At 43.2% G+C, this 23,081-nt stretch overlaps 1 protein-coding gene across 1 annotated transcript in view; it reads left to right on the forward strand.

Annotated features, from left to right (window-relative positions):
• Positions 1-23,081, forward strand: part of SLC25A21 (solute carrier family 25 member 21) — a 344,043-nt gene that overhangs the window by 65,004 nt on the left and 255,958 nt on the right. The window lies entirely within an intron of this gene.

Genomic DNA, 23,081 nt, shown 5'->3' on the forward strand with positions numbered 1-23,081 from the left:
ATTAGTCATGAAAAGATTCATTTTTGCTGCTAGTTTAAAATGTTGCTGGTTATTTCCTAACTTTAGTTTCTTCTTTTTTTAATGGTTTCCTTCCTTTCTCATATTCTCATGGTGTATTTTTGTTCAGGGGATATACTAATGTAACACTGGGCAGTGTCCTGCCATTTCACGAACAGAGGTCCTATTTGTCAGTGGGAGGCTTCCATTGGGGGGGGAAAAAAAGCCGTGACAGGATGCACTTACTTCCTGCAATTATCAAAGACAACTATATTTGCTCTTTTTGACAGGTGAAACTGTGTGCCTCGTAAGGTGATGTGTGTATGCAGTAGGAGGGAGTACAGAAAAAAGTAAAGACATAGTTATTTGTTTCTGGGGGGACTTTAAAGAATGGGAATTGTACATTATGGTGAAAATAGAATGCCAAGTGAAAGTAAAGTATATTTTCTTCGGCGTGCCATTTTCATTCACTAAAATGTTTATGCCTCTTATTTAATATATTTTGATTTTCTACAAATGCTACAAGTAGGGCCCCCCTCTGCATGGACCAGACACACTTAACATCACCCTTTAAATACATCACAAATAATAACCTAAGTGTAGAAGTACAATTTAAAATAAACAGCTGCCAATAAGCCAGGCAATTTTAACTCAATTTCCTCTTCCTTTCCAGCAATTCCCCACCTTACAATTCCCCTTGGGGGAAAAAAGATGAGCTTTGCAATGTGCTGGGAAGGTTATTATATCTGAGCTATTTCAGACCCACACAGGGAGTGAATTTCAAAGGTCCACAAAACTCTCTCTAAGAGAACCCTACCCATAGTTCCTTCCTGTTTATACCAATAGGGCTGCAGCGTGAGTGGCTCTTTCTATACTATAATGCTACAGTTGAGATCAAAAGACAGGCATTCTCTTGTTAGACCCTTTCTACACTTTAGTATCAAACCATGGCTGGATATTCTTGAAATTAAGATACTAACGTGTTTGTCCTGGCCAATATAGCGAAAGCTACTGGGGCTATTTATGTTAAAACTCTTCCGTCACGATGTCGTCTAATTCTGCTATATGGCTTTGTATGTGTAGGTGGAATAACCCTTGTTATAATCATGTTACTACCCAGTCAAGATGTTTAGACCGATTTGTAAAATAGTTTACAATGTGTGACACGCTGGGCGGGGACTTTTGGAGGTTGCCAGGATCTCCTTGTTAAAATTTCATCCCATTCATCTTACGTTATCCACAAAGAAAAATTAGGTGACTAGTGTGGTGCTGTGTTTGGGTGGGTATCCTAAAAATTATACATACACTGTTGTGTGTTTACATTTGAGAAGGTGAGGTTAAAGATGAGACTCTTGCATTTGGAGTAGGAGATGATGATAATGTCTAGTGATTCTTATTTCCTGTTAGAATTCATACCTTATTGTATTCCTGCCCTCAACAAGCCTTTTCTGCTGTGTAGGTGTGGGCATTTCCGGAGTAGCTGAGCAGCTCTTGTCCCAAAACTTTAGGCAATCGTTTTAGGGATCGTGGGCTCGAGGCAATTCACCACCTTGAAGATAAGAACCAAGACCTTCAATCTGGCCTAACATTCTGTGGGAAGCCAATGTAGGAGGCAAATGACAGAGTGATGTGTTTGTGATAGCCTGTTTGTTGAAGAAATACCTTGTGGCTCTATGAATCCTGTGGATTGTTATGCTAGGACTAAGGCCTGATGGCTTCATGTCTAGCTATAGTGTGTTGCTGTAGTGTGTGTGCCTCAGTGTCAGAGAAATTGGGAGAGGTGCATAAGTGAGGCTAGGTTGGATCAATACCCATAAGAGTGGGATGGTCTTTCCCACCCAGCTGGAGGTGGTAAAAAGCTTTATCTGAGAACGCTTTGTGAGAGCTCAGTGCCATTGAGGAATCCAGGTGTTCTCAAAAAATTATAAATTTCAAGACCAGTAGTTGGTGAATTATGACTTATCCCTGGTCTTGAAAGCAATGGTATTGCTTCCGAAATGGCCCAGATGGCACCAAATGCTAGACTTCCCCACCCTAAGCAGCACCTCACAGCACTGTTGTCACTCACCAGCCTAGAGAACCACCTTCTGGCATTTCTGTCTATCTCACATAGAGGGGCACACAGCCTCTTGGCCTGGTGCCTCTAGAGTCCTCCCTTTTCAGGACATAATGTCCTACACAATGTCTTTCACTAGTAATTAAAAATCAAATAGCAAACCTAAAGACTTCTGTCCCACCTGGGATCTTCAGTTCTAGTACCTTCAGTGATTGATGTCAAAATAATTTACACCAGCTCCCTTCTACGCCACGGTTCTGGGATTTCCATGTCTCTTATGATTTCCCTTTTGTCCACTGTCCTGTTTCCAGGACGCTGACCTTCAGGGCTGTTTCCCTTCCGCTCCTCCCCCTTTGTAGGAGCCCACCACAGAAGCTGATCCTGACTCCTGCAGCATATTTCTCTCTTCCCTCCCTATCAAAGCCTGAGGTCTTCCTCAGTCTTTTCCTTTGTCCTTCTCAGGAAAGGACCCTGGACCTTCGCACCCTGGACTGTCTTTTTATTATTGCTCTAAACACCATCCTTTGTGGTAACTGCCTGGCTCATTCCCATCTAGACCTGTTCCTAAATTGAGCCTGACACAGCCTCCAAGAGGAACAAGTTGAGCTAACTGGGCTTTCAGGCTCCCGTTAACCCTTCGTTGGCCTGTATTAGGTTTGTACGCCTTATCACAGGAGACTACACCTAAAGGCTGCCAGCAAGGGTCTCATCACAGAGGACTTTAGTACTGTATATGATCTGTATATTTTTTTCTGGCATTATACACAGTTTCCAAAAAAGTAAACTTCGCTTCACTGTGTTTGCCAAAAAAGTGGTTTGTCCGTGGTTCGGGAAAAAGTTTTTTTTGTTTTTAAAGGGAAAACCAAATAAGCAGAGTCTCCTGTTCCTCATCCTTCCTTTCTCTAAGGGTGTACACTGTAGGACAGACTTATGATAAACTAAGAAGGAATTTTTCTTGGTGTTCTTTGTTTAAAATTCTTGAAGCACATCACTGGTTTACTGTGTAACTTATCCTTGAGCACGCTGTCCACAGAAACAATGTTAGCTCTTTGCTGGAAAGAACTGTATATATGCCACATGTGGGGGTGGGAGGGAGGTGTGTGATACCAATGTGACAAATTGCAGAGTCATCTGATAAATTGTATTTACTTCCACCTTTGACCGCCTCACCTGCTCTCTGCCCACTAATCCATTTCCACTGGGATTTCTTCTAACATTCCAAACCTTGGAGCAGCCTCAAACATCTGCTATTTTAAAAAAAAAAAAAAAAAAAATCAACCTGTCAAAGAGAAATTTCCTTCTCGCCTCCTAGCAACGAATTACCCCTGCCTCAAAAATTATACTGTCTTGGGCCCCACAATGGGCAATAGGCAACCCTATACCAGGGACAAGGTCTGATTCCTTCCAATTCACTATTTCTAGGAATGGAAGTGATACATATTTTGGAAAGAGATTTCCAGCTTTCCAATGAGATGCATCACACTTGCTTCTAACTCTGGAAGTTCTTGAGATATTGGACTTCAAACTATGACATAAATGTAAAATAATCCCTTTTAGGTCACTTGCAGAAATGTCTCCCTCTTATGGGGCACTAATGGTAGTACAGGAGCCAAGTTTACAGGACTTGGGATTGATTTAAATGGGAGAAAAGTTAAGCCAGCACGGAATCCTCTTGAAAATCCTATAAAGAGAATGCATAGTATATGTTTATTGGCATGAAAAGGGGGTGCATTTAACATGAATTTTGAACCCACCAAAGCTTATGTCCTAATGAATCCATTAGTCTCCAAGGTGCTACAAGATTCCTCATTATTTTTACAGATACAGACTAACACAGATACCCCTCTAAGGCTATGTCTACACTACAACAATCTGTTGACTGAAGTTACTGTTGGAAGAGCTCTTCAGCAAAACCTCTGTCAACAGATCACACCCACACACAAAAGTGGATTGAAAGAGCGATCTTCTCTGTCAACAGGGAGCAGCCAGATTGCTCAGCCACTCTCTCAACAGAGCAGCTAATTGGAAGCTCATCAAACAGGGCTCCCCAGGGAACTGGAAGCCCTGTCTGTCAACAGAGGGGCACCAGAGTGTCTATATGGCTTTTTTGTCAACAAAAACTGTTGACAAAGGCATTCTTCCTCATTGTGGAGAAACAGAACACTGTCAGCAGAAAAGCTGAGTTTTGTTGACAGATTCTTAACAAAACAAATTTTGCTTGTTGACATTCTGCGAGTTTTGTCAACAAAACCCAGGTTTTGTTGACAAAAGAGCTGTCCAGTGTAGAGGTAGCCTTAGCCTTTAAGTTATAGCCTCTTTTAAGCTCTAAGACAAGCAGCATATTAACATGCAGAGATCATTCCTGTCCAATGGTAGACTGACTTCTAGATTTACTCTTGTTACTTGAATACATCAGAAATTGTTTATTTTTATTAAACATTATCCAAGACTGTGTCTTTAGAAAAAAGTAATTAATAAATATCTAATGTCCACAATTTAATTTATTTTTCAGTAAGACAAATTTATTTATGGATGGTACACATAAGTTTCATTTCAGCAAAGTAGTTAAGCACGTGCCTGTATTTAAACTTGAAGTTAGGGAAGTGCTAAATGCCTTGCTGAATCAAGATCCTAATTAGGATACCACTGGCTTTTGTGCAAGTTTTCAGTATAAGATAGACCATCCATGCCAGAGGTAATTGTCCTGCCTATGCCTGTTATGGCAGAAGGCTGATCTTAAGGGACACATGTAGAAAAAATGGGTATATGCTGCTACATTTGAAAACTGACTTTATGAACTGTTTGCTTATTGCTACTGGAGAAATATATGAAATACAGGACTTCTAATATGAAAACATAAAGCACCAGCAAATATGTGCAGTGCTTTGGGAAGGAAGCTGGACATCTGCTGTGTGAAGAGCTGGCCAAGGAATATACTGCAACAGGCTTTGCTTCACAATCTGAAGTATTTTTGGCACTGGAATCATATTTGACAGTAAAAATTAACATGGTTTAATGTTCAATAATCAGCATTATAGTGAAAATATGATTGCATGTGGAAATATTTGATGATACTTTGCAAATATAGTATACTAGAAGATTTACTTAGTGTTGCTCAGGTCCTTAACTCAAATATCTTTTGTTTTTCTGTATTGAAATCATTGTTCTGGGGTGGGTCTGAAGTGTTCAATATGCAGGCTTCCCTGGGGAAAGAGGCTTGGGGCCAGGTGAGAAGTACCAGTCCATGGCCACTGCAGCTGGCATACCCAAGGGAGAGATCCATGTCTACTGGCTCGGGGACAAACAGATACACAGACAAACTCTCTGAAATGTATAGTAGATATCTGTCCCTTTCTCCCTGCTTTTCCCCTGCTGCCCCAGTGGGGTTACAGCTGTCCAAGTCTTCATGGTTATGTCTACAGTAGAGCGATCTGTTGACAAAAGTTTCCATTGGAAGATATCTTCCGACAAAACTTCTGTCAACAGATCACGGCCAGCCTGCCAGGCGGAGCAAGATAGTGATCTGCTCTGTCAACAGAGAGCGGCCGGGCTGCCTGGGCACACTCTTGACAGAACAGCAACCCAGAATCACAGCAGACAAGGCTGCCCAGTGTCCCAAAAGACCCATCTATCGACATGGTCTGGCTGGAACATCCAGACTGGCATTCTGTTGACAGAATCTGTTGAGAAAGGCATGGGGGAGTGGCAGAACACTGTTGACAGAAGTGCTACATTCTGTCGATTTACTGTCAACAGAACACCTTGGGAATGTGGACATTCCATGGGTTTGGTTGACCAGATGCCAGTTTTGTCAACAAAACTCTCTAGTATAGACATAGCCCATTTCTGGCCTCTTGCTGACCTGTGTGTTCATTATTCAATATAACTGTCCCTCATACCAGAGTCCTCCCTTTCCATTTTATGAGAAACAATCACGTTCCAGGCACATCCCGCTGTCCTGACATGACCAAACCCTCACCTTGCTGCAGGTTGTGATCAGAGGAAGTGACATGCCAAATTAGGTGTTCCTAACTTTTACGCTTTTACAATTTTTATATATAGACATATATTTTCAGCCTAAATTAAAGAGGTTTATCTAGTAGAGAATAATGTACTTGAAGTCTAAATAGTTATTTTCTGAGAAAATAATTAACTTAGCTCCTCACAGGGGAATTTTGGAAAGGTGTGAGCCCCTCTTACTGTGCTGCCTCAGTTTTGGGCTTGTCTACACTACCACCCTCCTTCAAAGAAAGGATGGTAATTAGGGTGTTGGGAGTTTACTCATGAAGTCCTGCGCTGCATACGCAGCACTTCAGTAAGGAAATTCCTTCCCCGGCAGCTTTGAAATTTTAAATGTGCCGGCAGGTGCGCTGTGGCTAGATACGAGCCGGTACTTCGAAGTTCTTTTGAGGAGTAGAGGGACTTGGAAGTTGCCCCAACACTTCAAAGTACTGGTGGGTGAGCCGCGGCTAGATGCGTGCTGGTAGTTTGAAGTTTAAAACTTCGAAGTTGCTGTTGGGGGGAGGGGGGGGGGAGGAATTTCCTTAATGAAGTTCCGCTTATGCAGCGCAGCACTTCATGAGTAAACTCCCAACACCCTAATTACCATCCTTCCTTCAAAGGAGGGTGGTAGTGTAGACAAGCCCTTTATAAATAAGACTCTTCCCAGCCATGTATATTCCTTCTAACTTTGTTAGAGATCCTAGAATATAAAAAGCAGTGTTTAAAATTCCTCACCCCCCACTTTTTTTTTTTTTTTTAACAGCATTTTAGTTACACTTAGATGGAAAGGACATTTTCCATCATGAAATGTCCTGTTTTGTGAAAAATGAGTTGGGAACTCAAGCTCTCCATTTGTTGCGCCTCTACAGAGTAGCGAGAAACAGTAGTTCTTTTTCAAGTGATGGTCATGTGGATTCCAAACACATGTACATTATACGCTGTAGTTGGAACTCTTTATAGTCGTGTCCATTGATTTGCATGTGTGTCAGCCGCATGCCTCATCTGAGGCTTTAGGACGCCCTGAGAGTTGACACTGCTCCAGTTCACTCCCACTGCCCCGTGGCCAGAATCGGAGTTCCTCGCTGTTCTTGGCTTGCTTCTGATTGTTGTCCATGGTGATTTTAAGCAAGTACTTTCTAGTTTTAGATGTTTGTTCATTGTCACTCAGTTAGTTTGTGCTGTTGTGGCACAGAAAGCCTAGAAAGGACATATGGGCCTGTACAGAGAGAGCCTATAGTATCATTTTTGAATCTAGATTTTCTTTAAAATTACCAGCTAATGGTGAAATTATTGTTTGTAAATAAATCTTGCTCCAGGTCTTCTCTATTATTTAAACCAGTGTTTCTCATCTTTTTTGATATCTGGCCGGGCCTGTGGGGAGTGGAGGTCAAAAGGACAGAGATTTGCCCCAGGGCCCAGCATTTCAAAGGGGTCTGGAGCTCCAGCTGCCATAGTAGTGTCTGTGGTGGCCGGAGCTCAGGGCCCCTTTGAAACTCCACAGAGCACCATACCACTGCTCCGCACGTGGTGGGAAGGTCCCCGGGCTGACTGCCCTAAGCCTTGCCTCTCTTGCCCTTGTACCTGACCCTAAGAGGGGCAGGAACTAACCCCCAGGGCCCATGGTATCTGTTGACACTGCTGTATCCAAGACCAGCTTACTGCTACCCTCAGTTGTGTAAAGGAGATCTTGGATGGGCACTGGTCCATGGAAGTGTCATCGAGAAACGCAGATCTAAATCCTGTCTTAGTGAAATGAATAGTACTTAAAAGATGCACAAGTCCATGCACAGGGACCTGGGTCATTAGGAGAAGGTCACTTTCACTCTCAAGATTTCTCTGACCAGATATACTATGTAAACTCACTTGTTTTAGTTCATAAAGTTTTTTGCTGCAATCAGCATTGATCTGCACTGTTAAATTTCTCTTTTGGTTTGAGATACGTTTTGGGGGTGGGAAGAGAAGGGAAAAAACTTCTACATACTGAGGGAAAAATGGAAACCAAAAATGACAACAATATTTCCACTTTTTTAAATAGTTCAGTATGGTGGGTTTTTTGTTTTGTTCGTTTTAAACCTTCACTGTTTCTTGCTTGGGTAAAGTAACTATACCTTTTGTTCATTGTGAGTTGCATTTCATTATAGTTCTCCTTGTCTGCCAAGGAGAAGATTTTCTTAATACTAGCACAATGAGGGTGTGATTAACATGTTTAGAAAATATTTTTCAGAAACAAAGTGAAGGCTTATGTTTTCAGTTTGGCTATGTCTAGATTACAGCAATTTGTCAACAAAAGTTTTTGTCGGAAGATATCTTTTGACAAAACTTCTGTTGACAAATCGAGGCCAAATTGGGATCTGCTCTATTGACTGTGAGCAGCTGGACTGCCCAGCTGCTCTCTCGACAAAACAGCTAACTAGAAGCACAGCTGACAGGGCTGCCCAGTGACCCAGAAGCCCTGTCTGTCGACAGAGGGCCACCCAGAATTTCCAGTGCAGATCTCCATTGACAGAGGCATTATGCCTCGTGGGTAGTGGGGATATGGCTGTTGACAAAAGTGCTGCATTCTGTCAATTTACTGTCAACAGAACGCCTTGGGAATGTGGGCGCTCCATGGGTTCTGTCAACAAAACTCTAGTTGTGGTGACAAAACCCTTTCGTGTAGACATAGCCTTTGTGTCAAGATTGTGGAGCAAGATTTGTTTTGTTTCTTTGAAACTGTTCTCTAACCCTTGCTCTGGTCTCTTCCTGAAATAAGGAAAATGGAAGAGGTGAGGAAAAGATATTCTGAATCTTACTATAGTCTGCTTAGATGTTTTCTAAATTAATACTCTTCCATTATTATTGAAAAAATGGCAGTTCATGGCACTGTTGCATTTGAATTTGCAAGTGTTTGTTCCTACGCACAGGAAATAAGTATTTTAAACGGATTTTATAATATTAAGGGATAATTTGTTGAGTTGGTTTTCTTTTTCTTTCGGCACAACCTAATATTTCTGCTGTGCTTGAGACTCAGGAGAGAGACAGATTTAGCTATTTACTTAATTTCGTTTCTAATCTGTCATGTGGACCAGAAGCAAGGAAACTTCACATTCTGCACTTTGCTAGTAAGCTTTAAAAATACATCAAGTACAGAGTATCAAATTCATATGTCTGATTTTTCCATAGCAAATAAGGGTTACTTAGAGTGTATTTTGAAAGGGAGAACAGGGAGGAAAACTGTTCTGAAAAGCAGTTACTTTAGCATTGAAGTTGGAGTGCCTTTTTTTTTTTTTTTTTTAAATCACACCTTCTTTTGCTGACATGGGCTACAGGAATGCAAATGTACTTAGTGAAGGCTTCCTGTCCGACCTGAAAACCTACTGCGAAAGTGAATTTAATTTAACTTTATTATAGGCTCATTTATTTGGAATTGCCTTTGTCCCCTAGCCTGTTGTGTATTATGCAGGACAGCATGATTTTTTTTTTTTTGTTGTTTTCTAAATCTGCTTTCACGATAGTTTTGCAGATCACATGCTGAAAGAGCAAGAGCAGCCCTCTTTCCAGATAGTCATCTAGTTTGCAACTGCATGCTTCCCTCCAGCCCCCCGTTTGTGAATCACTTGTAAGCCATAACATGTTTCACTAGAAAAACAGGGAAAAATTGAGAAAGGACAGGGAAAAATATAAGGAGTGGGGAACAAATGGGGAAAAAGAAACAAAGCAGAACAAACAATAAATAATATAAAAAGACAGGACTGAGAACTATTTTATTTACTTAGCTTAGGGCCTGATCACACTTCCACTGAAATCCAATGTGAATCTTTTCATTTACTTTTGCTGGAGTTGAACCCAGATCTTGGTTCCTAAATTGTATTTATTTTTAAACAGCTCCTATCTCTATTAATGAAGGAGAGTTAAGTGGAAGGTAAGGGCAGAATATATTTACTGATGGAAGTTGGATCAAATTGTGTGGATATGTGAAATCAAAAATCTTACTTTGAACAAACATCTTTGCTGATAACCCATTAGCTAATTACATCTTAAAAATTAAAAGCCAGTTTAGTTTTTGCTGTTTATACAGTTTGATTTATATATATAAATATAAAATATAAATGTAGTAATATAAAACCTAATTATATACACTCTTCAGCAGTGAGTATGGATTCGCTGGTCTTTGTAATGTTTCATTTTCAGGTTCTCAATGATGGAATGATGGGTTAGAAACGCTGAAGGGAGCTGCCTTCATGTAAGCTGCTATTTATAGTGCATTTTCAAAATGTATCGTGCTGCTCTTCAGTTTTGGAAGAGCTTGTTTTTACACAATCTAAATCTAGGGCCACTCCTGAGGAGCTCCTCTTAAATGCTTTGGTATGTTAGTAGGATAGACATGGTAAAATATTTATACCACAACGAATGTTTTTCCCCTGTATTTCTATCATGCTGAGGTACAAAGCATATGCTGTCGTATTTAAATTTTTTTGCACACAGAAGTTTTTTTTTTTTTTTGCGTATTACACAGCCTGGCCCTAGCAGAATAGAATCGAGAGATGTCTTGACAGTGATATCTGGCATTTCCTGTTGGTTGAAGTCTTTCTTTGCTTCCTATGTTAATATTTAGTGTTGTCATTGGCAAGGCAAACTTACCTAGAAAAATGTTGGTGCAAATTTTACTGGTGAGATGGGATTACAAGCCATAAAAATTCTCAGTTTCCTTTTTTAAAAAACTAATCCATTTGTCCAACAGGAATGAATACAGGAGGACCAGAGGTTTTGAACTTCCCTCACATCTGGGTATAGCAGTGTATTTTGACTCCAAGCACAATAAAACAACCCTACTTGCTGGTGGTATATGACATAATGACCCAAATATGTTTTTAAAAAATCATTTATTGCTGTACCTAAACAGCTAAGTTAGCACAAGGGATGGTAAAATAACACTGGTAATTCTTCCTTTAGCTGGGAACCATTGGTGGCCCATTAGGATTCCAGATGTAGCCATGTGTGCTTTTTCCATTTGTTTTCCAATGTCTAGTGCTTGGACCCTTGGTACCTTGGCTGTGGTTGTCAGGCATGTTGGCTTTTCAGCTTGAGGTCTTCCTGGAGAAACACACCAGCCTAGCTAATAGCTATAAAGCACCTTATTGTCTCAGGCCTGGTTTGTTGGGAATAGCTGGACGGAGGGCAGCCTCTTGTCAAAGGTCAAACACCAGCTTGACCAAGTTTTCTATAGTAAATACTTTCAACTGGATCTCTGTCTCTCCTTAATTTTAACGTAAGAAGTAAATGTAAAGTTAAATTTGCTTTTCAAAAGTACTGGAATCTGCAATAATTCACAACTCTTCTGAATACATTTGATTGTATTCAGATGCACTATATTAAATAATCTAATTATTTTGTGAGATAAAATACTGAATAGAATGTCAATAGAAAAAATAAAAATCCACTCAAGAAATTCACTGTAATAATGATGTATAATAAATGTGGTGTGTTTGTTTCTGAGCTGTAGGGAAGCAGCAATTTACATTTGCTGTTTATATATGTGAATCAAAACTGGTTTTGTTTTTTTTTTGTTTTTTTTAAGATATTGGTATAACTGTGGAAGTGTTAATTTTAAAAAATTGGCACAAGCCTCAATCTTTTTTTATGTAAAGAAATAAGTACTGAAAAAAGAACAGGAGCATATTTAAGGACACATTCTTTAAAATTTTATGCTAGGTACTACTTGCTTAGTTAGGGCCAAATTGTGAGCTGTTTTGCTCCCACTAGAGACCAATTACTTGCTTGAGTCACTAGGATTACTTATGCAAGTGACTGTTTGCCAATGGGAGTAAGGGCTAGACAATCCAGTCCACATTAGCTTCATTTGCACTTTTATGTAATTGGTAGTCAATCCTGAGTAACAGCTGCAGAGATTAAATGGAATGTGACTCTTAATACACTCAAATGCAACCTATAACATAAATTTTTAATAGGGTAGGAGGGTCTAAATCTTTTTGTGAATATACATACTTCAGTAGAACTGATCCAAAACTAAATCCTTATAATTGTATGTGGCTCTAAATTTATTATCAAGGTCCGTATCTAATTTGTGCACTATGGCTGTGGTCACACTTGGCCAAAACTTTGAAATGGCCATGCTAATGGACATTTCAAAGATTACTAATGAGGTGCTGAACTGAATATGCAGCACCTCATTAGCATTAGGACGCTTCCAGCCACGGCACTTCGAAAGCACTGCTTTCGAACGCGCACGGCTTGGTGTGGCTACACAGGGGTCCTTTTGAAAAGGAACACCGTGTAGCCATTCCGAGCTGTGTGCATTCCAAAGCATCCTAATGCAAATGTGGCTGAATATTCAATTCAGCACCTCATTGGTAATCTTCCAAATGGCCGTTGGCATGACCATTTCAAAGTTTTGGCCAAGTGTGGCCACAGCCTGGGTGCATCTACACTTGCACTCCTCTTTCGAAAGAGGTATGCAAATGAGGGAAATAGAAAATGCAAATGAGGTGCATATTTAGCATCTCATTTGCTTATTCTTATTTCAAAAGAGCTTCTTTCGAAAGAAGAAAACCAGTGTAGACACTGCTCTTTCGAAAGTAAACACTATCTTCGAAAGAATCCTTCTTCCCATTAAACAAAAAACGTGGGGTATAATTCTTCATAGAATGGGCACATTCAGATTGGCTGTGTCTACACGTGCCCCAAACTTCGAAATGGCCATGCAAATGGCCATTTCGAAGTTTACTAATGAAGCGCTGAAATGCATATTCAGTGCTTCATTAGCATGCGGGCGGCAGCCGCGCTTCAAAATTGACGCTCCTTGCCGCCGCGCGGCGCGTCCAGACGGGGCTCCTTTTCGAAAGGACGCCGCCTACTTCGAAGTCCCCTTATTCCATGGGAATAAGTGTTTACTAATGAATTAGTGTTTACTAATGAAGCGCTGAAATGCATATTCAGCGCTTCATTAGCATGCGGGCGGCAGCCGCGCTTCAAAATTGACGCTCCTTGCCGCCGCGTGGCGCGTCCAGACGGGGCTCCTTTTCGAAAGGACGCCGCCTACTTTGAAGTCCATAAGGGGACTTCGAAGTAGGCGGCGTCCTTTCGAAAAGGAGCCCCGTCTGGACGCGCCGCGCGGCGGCAAGGAGCGTCAATTTTGAAGCGCGGCTGCCGCCCGCATGCTAATGAAGCGCTGAATATGCATTTCAGCGCTTCATTAGTAAACTTCGAAATGGCCATTTGCATGGCCATTTCGAAGTTTGGGGCACGTGTAGACACAGCCATTGTGTGAGAGAGAAAATGAGTCAATTGGTGGAAGAAGTGACCGTTTTCCATAGTGTTATGTGGTTTAGCTTATTGCCCTTTACAGCTACTCCTGAGTGAACACTTTCGAAACAGAATGGATTTCCAAGGGGATGGGAAGTAGTAACAGAGATAGCCGTGTCAGTCTGTATCCTAACACAACAAACAAGCAGTCATTTAGCACTTTAAAGACTAACAGAATAATTGACTAGCGGTGAGCTTTCATAGGGCAGAACCACTTCTTCAGATCTGATGGGAAGTGGAGGCATAAAAGACCCAAGCAGATGGGAATGTGGTCCAGAACCATGGGCCCAGTACTACAAACACTTTCATACCTGTCTAATCTTGCGCACAGGTTGAACTCAATGAGACTATTTTTTTAAAGTTAGTCACAAGCATAAATAATAATAGAATCATGGTTTCATATTTGTTTAGTCATCTAGCATACTTTATTTTGGTTCAAAGCACTGCTGCACTTTCAAACTGTATGTCAAGCTGGTCAGGTATGGCCTCATTTCACTGGAAATATGGAAACAGTATGGCCAGATCTTATGTAAATTAGTGTTACATAATCAATTTACAGAAGTCAGTTTACACCCAGAATATAGTGATAAATGCTTTGAAAGCAAATTTTTAAACTGGAGACCAATTAGTATATTGTAATCCTAACAGAATCGTTGTAGGTAACAGGAAAAACCTGAAGAACGAAGAATTGTCTGTAGTTCAGGTATTTGAAAACATACTGAATGCAAGGCTGCAAACAAAGTGTAAAGGGCTGTGATGTGTCAGTTCTGGATGTTGTATTTAATTATTACTTTATTAATGTTTTTTGTGTAACCCTTTAGAGTTCAGCTCTCTATGCACATTCTTGTGTGTATGTGTGTGTTTGGCAGAAGAAAATCCATTGTTCTAAAAGCTGTAAATACAGTTACAATGAAGCCATTATTAGCTGAAGTTTACATACACTCTTGCTTCATTGACGGTTTTACTAGTTTTTTATGTGTTTATAAGATTTGTATTTTCACGATTGAAAAATTTAAATCATATGTCAGACTGGAATAAAAGTACTGTGGCTCTTGTTCTGTCATAATGGGCACAACTCATGTTGGCATCCCATATCTAGAATAATGTGTTAGTGCAGCAGTATGGCCTGCAGCTAGTATCATGTGCTTTCTGCTTTCTGCATTCTGCTCTCGCATCCCACAGAGGATTAGCCTAGTCAGATTGGAGATCTACAAGTAAATATCATTTGGTTCAGGAAGTTATTTTGGTAATTTGGTATGTAGCAAGCTTCCCCCGTGGCTTTGCTGTAGCAGCCAAAGTTCACTATAGTTGGAAGGACCATCATTCAGCTCAGATGAAACACTGAGGTTTATCTTAGGTTCTTCTCTGGGCCCACCTCTGTATTATCTGAGCACTGCAAAAGTCGATTAGATTTGCATAGTGAACTAAATAAATGGACTTGGAGTGTTCACCCTTGCCAGATTCCAGATAACTCTGCATGGGGTATACTTGGCATATCTTTTTAAAAAAATATAGAAAATGTTGTTGTTAAATGTGCTCTTGCACTTTGTGTAAAAGTACCATTTTCCCTTTCACTGTGTATGGTTGCCTCAATATGTGCAACAGTCCTATAGTGAATCTATTGAAAGACATTGATTTGAGGATTGTGGAATATTTCTTTTGTCACAGGGGACTAGACAGAAGGATAGAACAGTCCCTGCTGCAGATACACTACGACAGAGGAGCTTGGGGAAGAACCTCAGGCTGAAGATTGTTTTTGTTTTTGCTGAAATAAAAATAGCTGAGTCTAGCTTATGATCAGTGTGTGAAGCAGCTAGAACATTGCTCCTGAGGGGTAGCTGAGGATTCTCCTGAGAGAGGGAAATCTCACCAGCCACATGATGCTGAAACAGACAGCTGTATGTCATCAGCCTCTAATTCCTGGAGGCAAGTTGAGGAGGGGGTGGATGGGCAGGATTGAAGCTCACTGTACTGTGGCTGCTTCTCGTCCGGGAGAGACGTCTCTGAGGTTGCCTAAATTATATTGGTGTAATTTTCAGGCTTGGGAGATAGGAAAGTTGTTTTCATCTTTCCCTTCCACTTTGCCTGATCTGCATCAAGAATGAGGCCCTCTATTCAAAGCAGGGTTGGAATTTCACTTGCTTCCACTCAGTTTGTCTATATCCATTTACAGGATATTTGGCTGGGGGCTCCTGCCCATTGTAGTTTATACTCTGAGCACCTTTTTGGGGGCGGGGTGTGTGTGTGTGTGTGTGTGTGTGTGTGTGTGTGTGTGTGTGTGTGTGTGTGTGTGCGTGCGCACAGACTGGACCTGGGAATCTCTCTGACAATGAGTTATTTTCCATTTTTCTTCCTGTGCTTGGATATTCAAAATGAGTACAATGAAGCCCTATATTTTTAAAAAAGCAAGATAATGGATCACTTTTATGCTATTTTAGCTTGAGTTTGTTTCTAATCCTTTTCTGTTGTTCATTGGGATGTTTGCATGGAACAATATACTGCGACTCAATGTGCACAATATCTGAAAGATTTTTCTTTTGTTGTCTGCATGTACCCACTAATTAGAATTATCAGACTGCAACATTCATATATGAAAGTTGTACTTTTCCTTTTTTTTCATCTTTCCGTTAAACTCTCATCATGTCTGTTTACTTTTATCAGAATTTCCAGAGCTGAAGAAGTGAGTCTTCCCCATGAAAGCTCATCACTTAATAAATTAGTCTTTAAAGTGTTGCAGGACTGCTTTTTTGTTTTGTGAAGATACAGACTAATGTAGCTACCTCTCTGCAACTATTGAGTAGTATTATTAGCCTTTATTATACTTAAGGAAAAATGCGATACTGAGTATTAAACATCAAGATATGCCTGGTGTAATAAGCATATCCTAATATGTGCATCCATAATGAATCCCCTCATCATTTCAGCCTCCAAGTCAGATTTCTGTACATTAATGTACTGATGTGGATTGGCTGTTTGCTAGGAACTGGCCTGAAATCACTCAAATAATTTTATTTTACATTTTTGGTTGGTCTTAAACAGAAGCTTCAGAGAGAGAAGCACTTCAGTTTGTAGCACTTTACTGGTATTCTATTCTAGTTATCGAAATATTTCTTGTTGGTGTCATTTTCTTGTGCTTCAAATTAAAGATTCAGTCTAGCAATGTACAGTAATTGGTACTGACTCAGAATTTACAGCCAAGATGAGAGTGGGAGCCAGTTTTTTTTTTTTTTTTTTTGGTTGACTTTCCACAGTTGAAATTGTAGTAGAGTGCATTCGGAACACACACGTTGGGTTGGGTTGGGGGGTGGTGGTGGTGGCTGTTGTTTACGGGGAAGGGTGATTTGTTTGGGTGTTTTTTGTTTGTTTTTTTGCTCAGTGGTTTTTAAATGGTGCTTCAGCCAATTAAACATTTTCATATACTTATGAGCAGGATGATGTCCAACAGGCAATTCAATAGTATAGTTGAAGTAAAATAGTATATTAATTATTAGCACAGCCAGAATATTGATTGTTGGTAATAAAGTGCTGAAGCAACTAATTTTACTGTAGTAACTCCTGAAACACAAAGATGGCATTTGGGACTATTTGACTTAATTTAGTTTAAATTGCTCCAACATTTCACATATTTCTTTAAAGAATGATTCTCTAACTCTGAACATTCAAGCTTAACATCTTTTATTTTTTTGTTTCTGTTGGCATGCAAAGTCTATGAAAGAAAACTTCCAGAGTATAAATTGTATTGATAAGAATGATAGTGTTTATTGTTATTCAACAGTAAGGTTGAAAACAGGTATTCAAGTGACTGGGAGACTAAGCCCAGATAGTGTATTGTTGGCTATATTTCTTTAAAATGTTATTGTTTATACATATTCCTTAAAAACAAAATTTGAGTGCCTTAGCAGTTTAGAATTAAAATATCATGTCCTCCATATAACTACATAACACTTACATGTTGGAAGACTAAAGAAATTGGCATTTTAAAAGGTTATAGGTATGTATTTAGAAGATTGCGTTTCTGAAATTTTTTTATTCAGTGGAATTTCTGATGCTACAGTAAATAAAGAAGTTGGATGATTTTCATATGATATCATATTTCACTAATACAGAACAACCTTGAACCACACTAAGGCAATAATTACCTAACCTAAATCAGAGACTAACTCAGCCAAACAGCTGTTTTCAGTTTGTTAGGAGATTCATTTGATTTACTTTCTTGGTCAACTTTCATTACTATAGAATACAAAATTTTACTTGAGGTTTTAACCCTGAATTCCCAGTCTTGTTTGCTGCCTGCTATAAAATTGTATGCTTGAACTGTCACAGTCATTCAACATGCTAAGGAGCTACTGCTGAGTTTTATGTCAATGTTTTCATGAGAGGTAGACATTTCAAATACCAACAGGTAGAAAAACTCCAGACCCATCTCCACATCTCTTTCCCCTCTCTCCTTCCAACAACTAAGAAAAAGAAAAAAAAATCAGTTTGGATATGTGATGAACTTTGAAAGATTCTTCAGCTGATGTTGACAGATCATTATTGTGAATATATTTACTGAATGGATGGTACAAAACGGAAAACTCGAATCCAAATTTAGGGGTTGTGATACTTCCCAAGAGTCTCCAAAGGTGCCCATCTCATCATGGCCTGCCCTTAGTGTGAAACTGTTTTTTCTTGTCCATGCCTAATATGAATCTGCTCCCTGAAACCACCAGTCTCTGGCAGCTACATTCTGGGACCAAGGAAGCAGTGTACTGCAGCTTACTAGTTACACCTGAGAACATAGCCCTGCTTAACACATAAGCACTTAGATATACTTATAGGCCATTTCTATACAGCAGGGTGCTTTGGAAGTGTGTGGACACACCCAAAAGCGGATCAATCCACTGATCTGTTCTTTTGAAAGGGGGCGGTGCTCTTTCGAAAGGGAGTGTCCACACACCCCAGGAGCCCTTTTGAAAGAGCGAGGCAGGAAATGCTGCAGACAGGGTCAAGTGGTAGACGAGCCCTTCCGGGTCCTGCAGCCAGCCGCTCCCTTAAAGACCCACTCCCGAACAGCCTCAGCCTGCACACTCTAAAATCCACTGTGGCAGAGACAGCAGTGCAGACCCCAGGCCTGGAGATACCCCAGGATCCTATGGGTGCCGTTCAGCTCCCCACCAGGGATGCCAGTGGCAAGGGGGTCAGGCTCCTGGCCGCAATCATCACTGCAGCCCTCCTCCTCCAGAGGCTGACTCCCCAGCCCCTGTCCTGAATGCCCTCTTCATGGAGCACCACTCATGCCACATCCCTCATTCCATCTGGCTCATGTAGCGCCACCCCACTAGCACTGAGTGGTGGGACTGGGTGGTCATGTGCGAGTGGAATGATGAGCAGTGGCTCTAGAACCTCCACATGAGGAAGGAGACCTTCCTTGAGTTGTACCACTGGCTGGCCCCTGTCCTTTGCCATCAGGACACGCGGATGAAGCCCACCCTCCCCCTGGAGAAATATGTGGCAATTGCTGCCTGGAATGTGGCTACTCTAGACATCCATTGCTTGGTTGGCCACCAGTCTGGGGCACACAAGGCTGCCTTTGGGGCCATCCTGCTCGAGGTATGTGTGGCTGGGGTCACAGACCCACCAAGGGGAGGGATGGGGGCTCCCAGGAAAGAGTGACCATCAGAGACAGGGGAAGGGGCCCAGGGAGGGCACAAGTCACATGAGTGATCAGTGCCATCCTCCTGTGGAGGGTCATCCACCTCACAGACCTCGATGCCTCCATGGAGGGCTTCACCAGCCTGGGCTTTACCAACTGCTTCAGGCCCTGGATGGGACCTATATCCCCATCTGGACCCTCGACCACAGCGTGGGCCATTATAGACTAGAAGCGGTACCACTCTGTGGTACTTCAGGCCCTCGTGGTTGCCCAGGGCCACTTCCTGGACATCTGCATGGCGTGGTCTGGGTGGGCCCATGATGCTAGGATCTCCAGCAACTCCTGGCTGGGCTGCAGAGTGCAGGCGGGGACCTATGTGCCCCTGCGGTATCTCCCTGTTGGGGGCACCACCGTGGTCCCATGCATAGTGGCCGATGCTGCTTACCCCTTCCACCCATGGCTCATGAGTCCATACACTGGACAGATCGAAACACCCCTCTTCCACTCTGGGCGTGCTTCAATGAGTGCCTGAATCACTCCTATGTCACGGAGGAGCAGACCTTCAGTGGGCTCAAGGGGTGTTTCCAGTGCCTCCTCACAAGGCTGGAGGTCAGCTCAGGAACATGCCCGTGGTAGTGGCCGCATCCTGTGCCCTCCACAATATAGTGGAGATCATGGAGGAGAGCTACATCCTGGCGTAGGTCACTGAGGCAGTGCCTGGATACAAGCAATCCCCCGCATGCCCCATGCTGCCTGGAAAACTGGGGCAGGGTGCAGGTGAAGGAGGCCCTCAGGGCAGCCTTCACTGAGGGACCCCAGTGACCCTCCACCATGGCCTCCCACGCATGCCCCACCGCTACTCCCATACGTGTGCCCCAACCACTTCCACCACATGCACACATCTCCCCCAGGTATCACATGAGACATGGGGTATTTGCAAATAAACATGTTAAAGCTTAAAAAACTGTCTGGAACCAATGATACAAACGGTGGGGGGACTATATACAAGGGTGTATGAGGGGAACTATGTACAGAGCATAGGACGGGAGTGGAGACAGCAGAACCTGAGGGTGGGGGGGCTTAGTCCTCCATGGGGTTGGGGAGCCATGACCCACAGTGACCATGGGAAGCCCTACCGCCCTGAGTCCAGGGGCTCGGATAGGGCTGGGTCTGCAGAGAAGTAGTGGCATGCTAGGGGTGTGGCAACTGCAGCCTGGGCACCGGGGCTTGGGGTGGCGCCAGTGCAGCATGGTCTCCCCTGGTTAGGAGAAGCTGCACTGCCTCCAGCAGGGCAGCTGGTGGGACATGGGGTGGGAGGAGGGTACCAAGGTTGGGGGCAGCAAGGGCACTGGTGGTGTGGGAGGCAGCAGGGCAGGCTGCGGGGGAGTGGCAGGTGGCAGGGGTGGGCTGTGGGTGAGATCCTATAAGACCTGTCAACCTCGCCCCAGGCTACATGCTGCCACACGATGTCCACCTGCTCAAGGTTGAGCCACTGTTGAAGCACAGCCATCTACTCCCGTATTGCTACTGCCTGGGAGGCGGCCTCCTTGTCCACACCCTTGTGACGGTAGTATGGCTTCTGTGCATGGGCCCACAGGGGCACTGGGCAGCCTGATAGCCCAGCCCCCTTGGCGCTTCACGGGGGGTGTCCCGATCCTGGCTAGGGCTCACCTGGCCCTTGGTCAGTGGTGCTGTGCTGACCAGCCCCCTTGCTGGTGGGCCCTGGGAGATCCTGGGCACCTGGGGGTCCCTGCATGGGTGGGCCGTGTACCTGGCAGGGTCTGTTCCCCTCCTAGACCCTCTCCCTGGGCTTGCTAGGGGTGCTTGTGGGTTGTGGTCCCATCCACAGCATGGGGTGCTGAGTGCCATGCGCAGGCCACCCTGCAGGCCGAGGGCCTTGGCCAGCTGGAATGTTTCGGGATGGGGCAGGTGGCCTCTCTCCCCTGGCCCAGGATGTTGGATTCACCAGTGACGTACCTGATGGTCCCTTGGGGACTTCAGGGTGGCCCAGGTGGAGGGGTCCCTGATGGAGGATCCAGATGTGATCTCAATGGCTAGGGCCCCCTTCCCATCTGAGAACAAGTCCTGCTCCTGGCTGTGGTCCGTGCCTGAGAGTTTTTTAGTGGGGACAGCCCGTGGGTGCAGCCACTCAGTGGCCAGATGTGTCCTGGGCCCAGGCGCAACTGGGGCAGCTCTTAAAGTGACCTGGTTTGCCGAGCGGGGGGCCGTAGCCCCGAGTCTTCAGGCTGGCCTAGAGCCAGACAAAGGCTGCGGCGTTCCTGTGCCAGCCAGTGGTGTGCAGGAGCATTTCCTCCTCCCCACAGCCCCAACAGGTCCTTGATCTCCTCCTTGCTCCAGGAGGGGGGCCTGTTTTTTTGGCCCCTGGCTGCCCTTTGGGGACTTCTCAGGTGGGTCGGAGGGGGGCCTTGGGTGTCTTGGGGTGTCACCATGGGGTGGGTGGGGTGCCTTGCTGGCCTTTGCCCTCACTGTTAGGCCATGCTGCTGCAGGCTCATGCAGTGCCTGTAGCCAGCATGCTCTCAGCTTTCTGCATGGGGCTTATGGGCCAGTGCATCTTTAAACAGGGCTGGGCACACCACCCATAGAGCCCCTCGTGTGCTGGCAAGAGTGTCTCTGCACACCAGCTGGCTGGCGCGATGGAGGACCACTCTTCCAAAAGAGAGGTCTGGGGAGCATCTACAATGGCCCTGTTTCAGAAGAGGTTTTTGAGGAGGGGCTCTTCCTGAGGTGGGAAGGGCAGAGCAGTTTCGAAAGCTGTTCCACAATCTTTCAAAAATAATTTCGAAAGAGCACCTGTGTGTTTGGACACGTCATGGGGGTTCTTTCGAATGGGTCCCTCTGTTCAGTTTCGCTTTTGAAAGGGCTTCCTAGTGTAGATGCAGCCACAGTGAAAAGAAGACATAATTTTATAGTACATAACTTTAGTACACAACATCCATACACACATTTTCCAATGGTATTGGTGACCAATGTAACACAGACTTCTATGAGATACCTCATATGATACTCTTTGGTGAACCATAGTGCAAGTACCAGACCCATGAGGTGTAAACATGACAATAAATAAAATGCTAATGAATCAGCTGTTTTGTGTATTTTGCTGAAGCAGGTCATGGCCTTATGAAATGCTCCAGTGGAGCACTTCCAGCCTGGAGACCATAGGTTAGTGTAGCATTCTGTCCTCTCTCACCAAAGCAAATGGCAGCCTTAGGGACCGGCAATCCATGCAATCACAGGAGCCTCAAGACAGTGAATGGAGGCGGTGCCTGACATGGGGTCTCCATTTACAAGTGAAAGGCAAACCCTGCTCAGCGTGGTGAGGTGGTGAAGCATACCCCAACCAGTGTGATGTGTGACCACTCTAGTAGGGGTTCTTGAATTGAGCTTTTCAGGCGTGGGGGCAACCACAGGACCACTGCAAAGCAGAATATTTCACAGGGTTTCTACCAGTTAGTTACACCTAGCACTACCACTCACCACCACCACACAAAATGGAAGTTAATTAAATATCCTAGTTCTAATATGGAAAAGAGTTGTACAGTCTAAGAATAAAATGAATTCTAAATCTCAGGTTTGGAAGTAAAATAAATGTTGGCATTGTACTACTTTTCTGAAGCTCGTATTTCCGTCTGTAGAGTCAAGATGACTTCTGATAAGGTGGTTATTATTAGTATTATAGTTCTTCTGTTGTTTTAATCTGCTTTCTGTTATACTGTTCTAAATCCATCCACTAGGAAGGCACACATAGTAAAGGGAAACTGCCAAGTACATCTCTTCAAACAGTGTTGGGTTTTTTTAATTTGGTTTTACCGTCTGTTGTTTGTAATATTCTTAAAAACTTGAAAAATAGCATTTCCCGTCCCTCTGATTTCACTTTTCCCCTTGGTAAATGTGGATTGCATCTGTTCTTTGTGGAGTACACCCAGCAAGGCTGTACTCTATTTATTCCCCTGGTTTGTGTTCTTGCTTGTTAGGTGAAGTCAGCACCTCTTCAGGAAGAGGAGCATTTTAACTTGAGATCACTCTTTTGGCTGCTTGTCTGTGCAGCTGTGAAGCACTAATTATCAATA

This window comes from Carettochelys insculpta, chromosome 6 (genome assembly GCF_033958435.1).
Source record: "Carettochelys insculpta isolate YL-2023 chromosome 6, ASM3395843v1, whole genome shotgun sequence".
Lineage (NCBI taxonomy): Eukaryota > Metazoa > Chordata > Testudines > Carettochelyidae > Carettochelys > Carettochelys insculpta.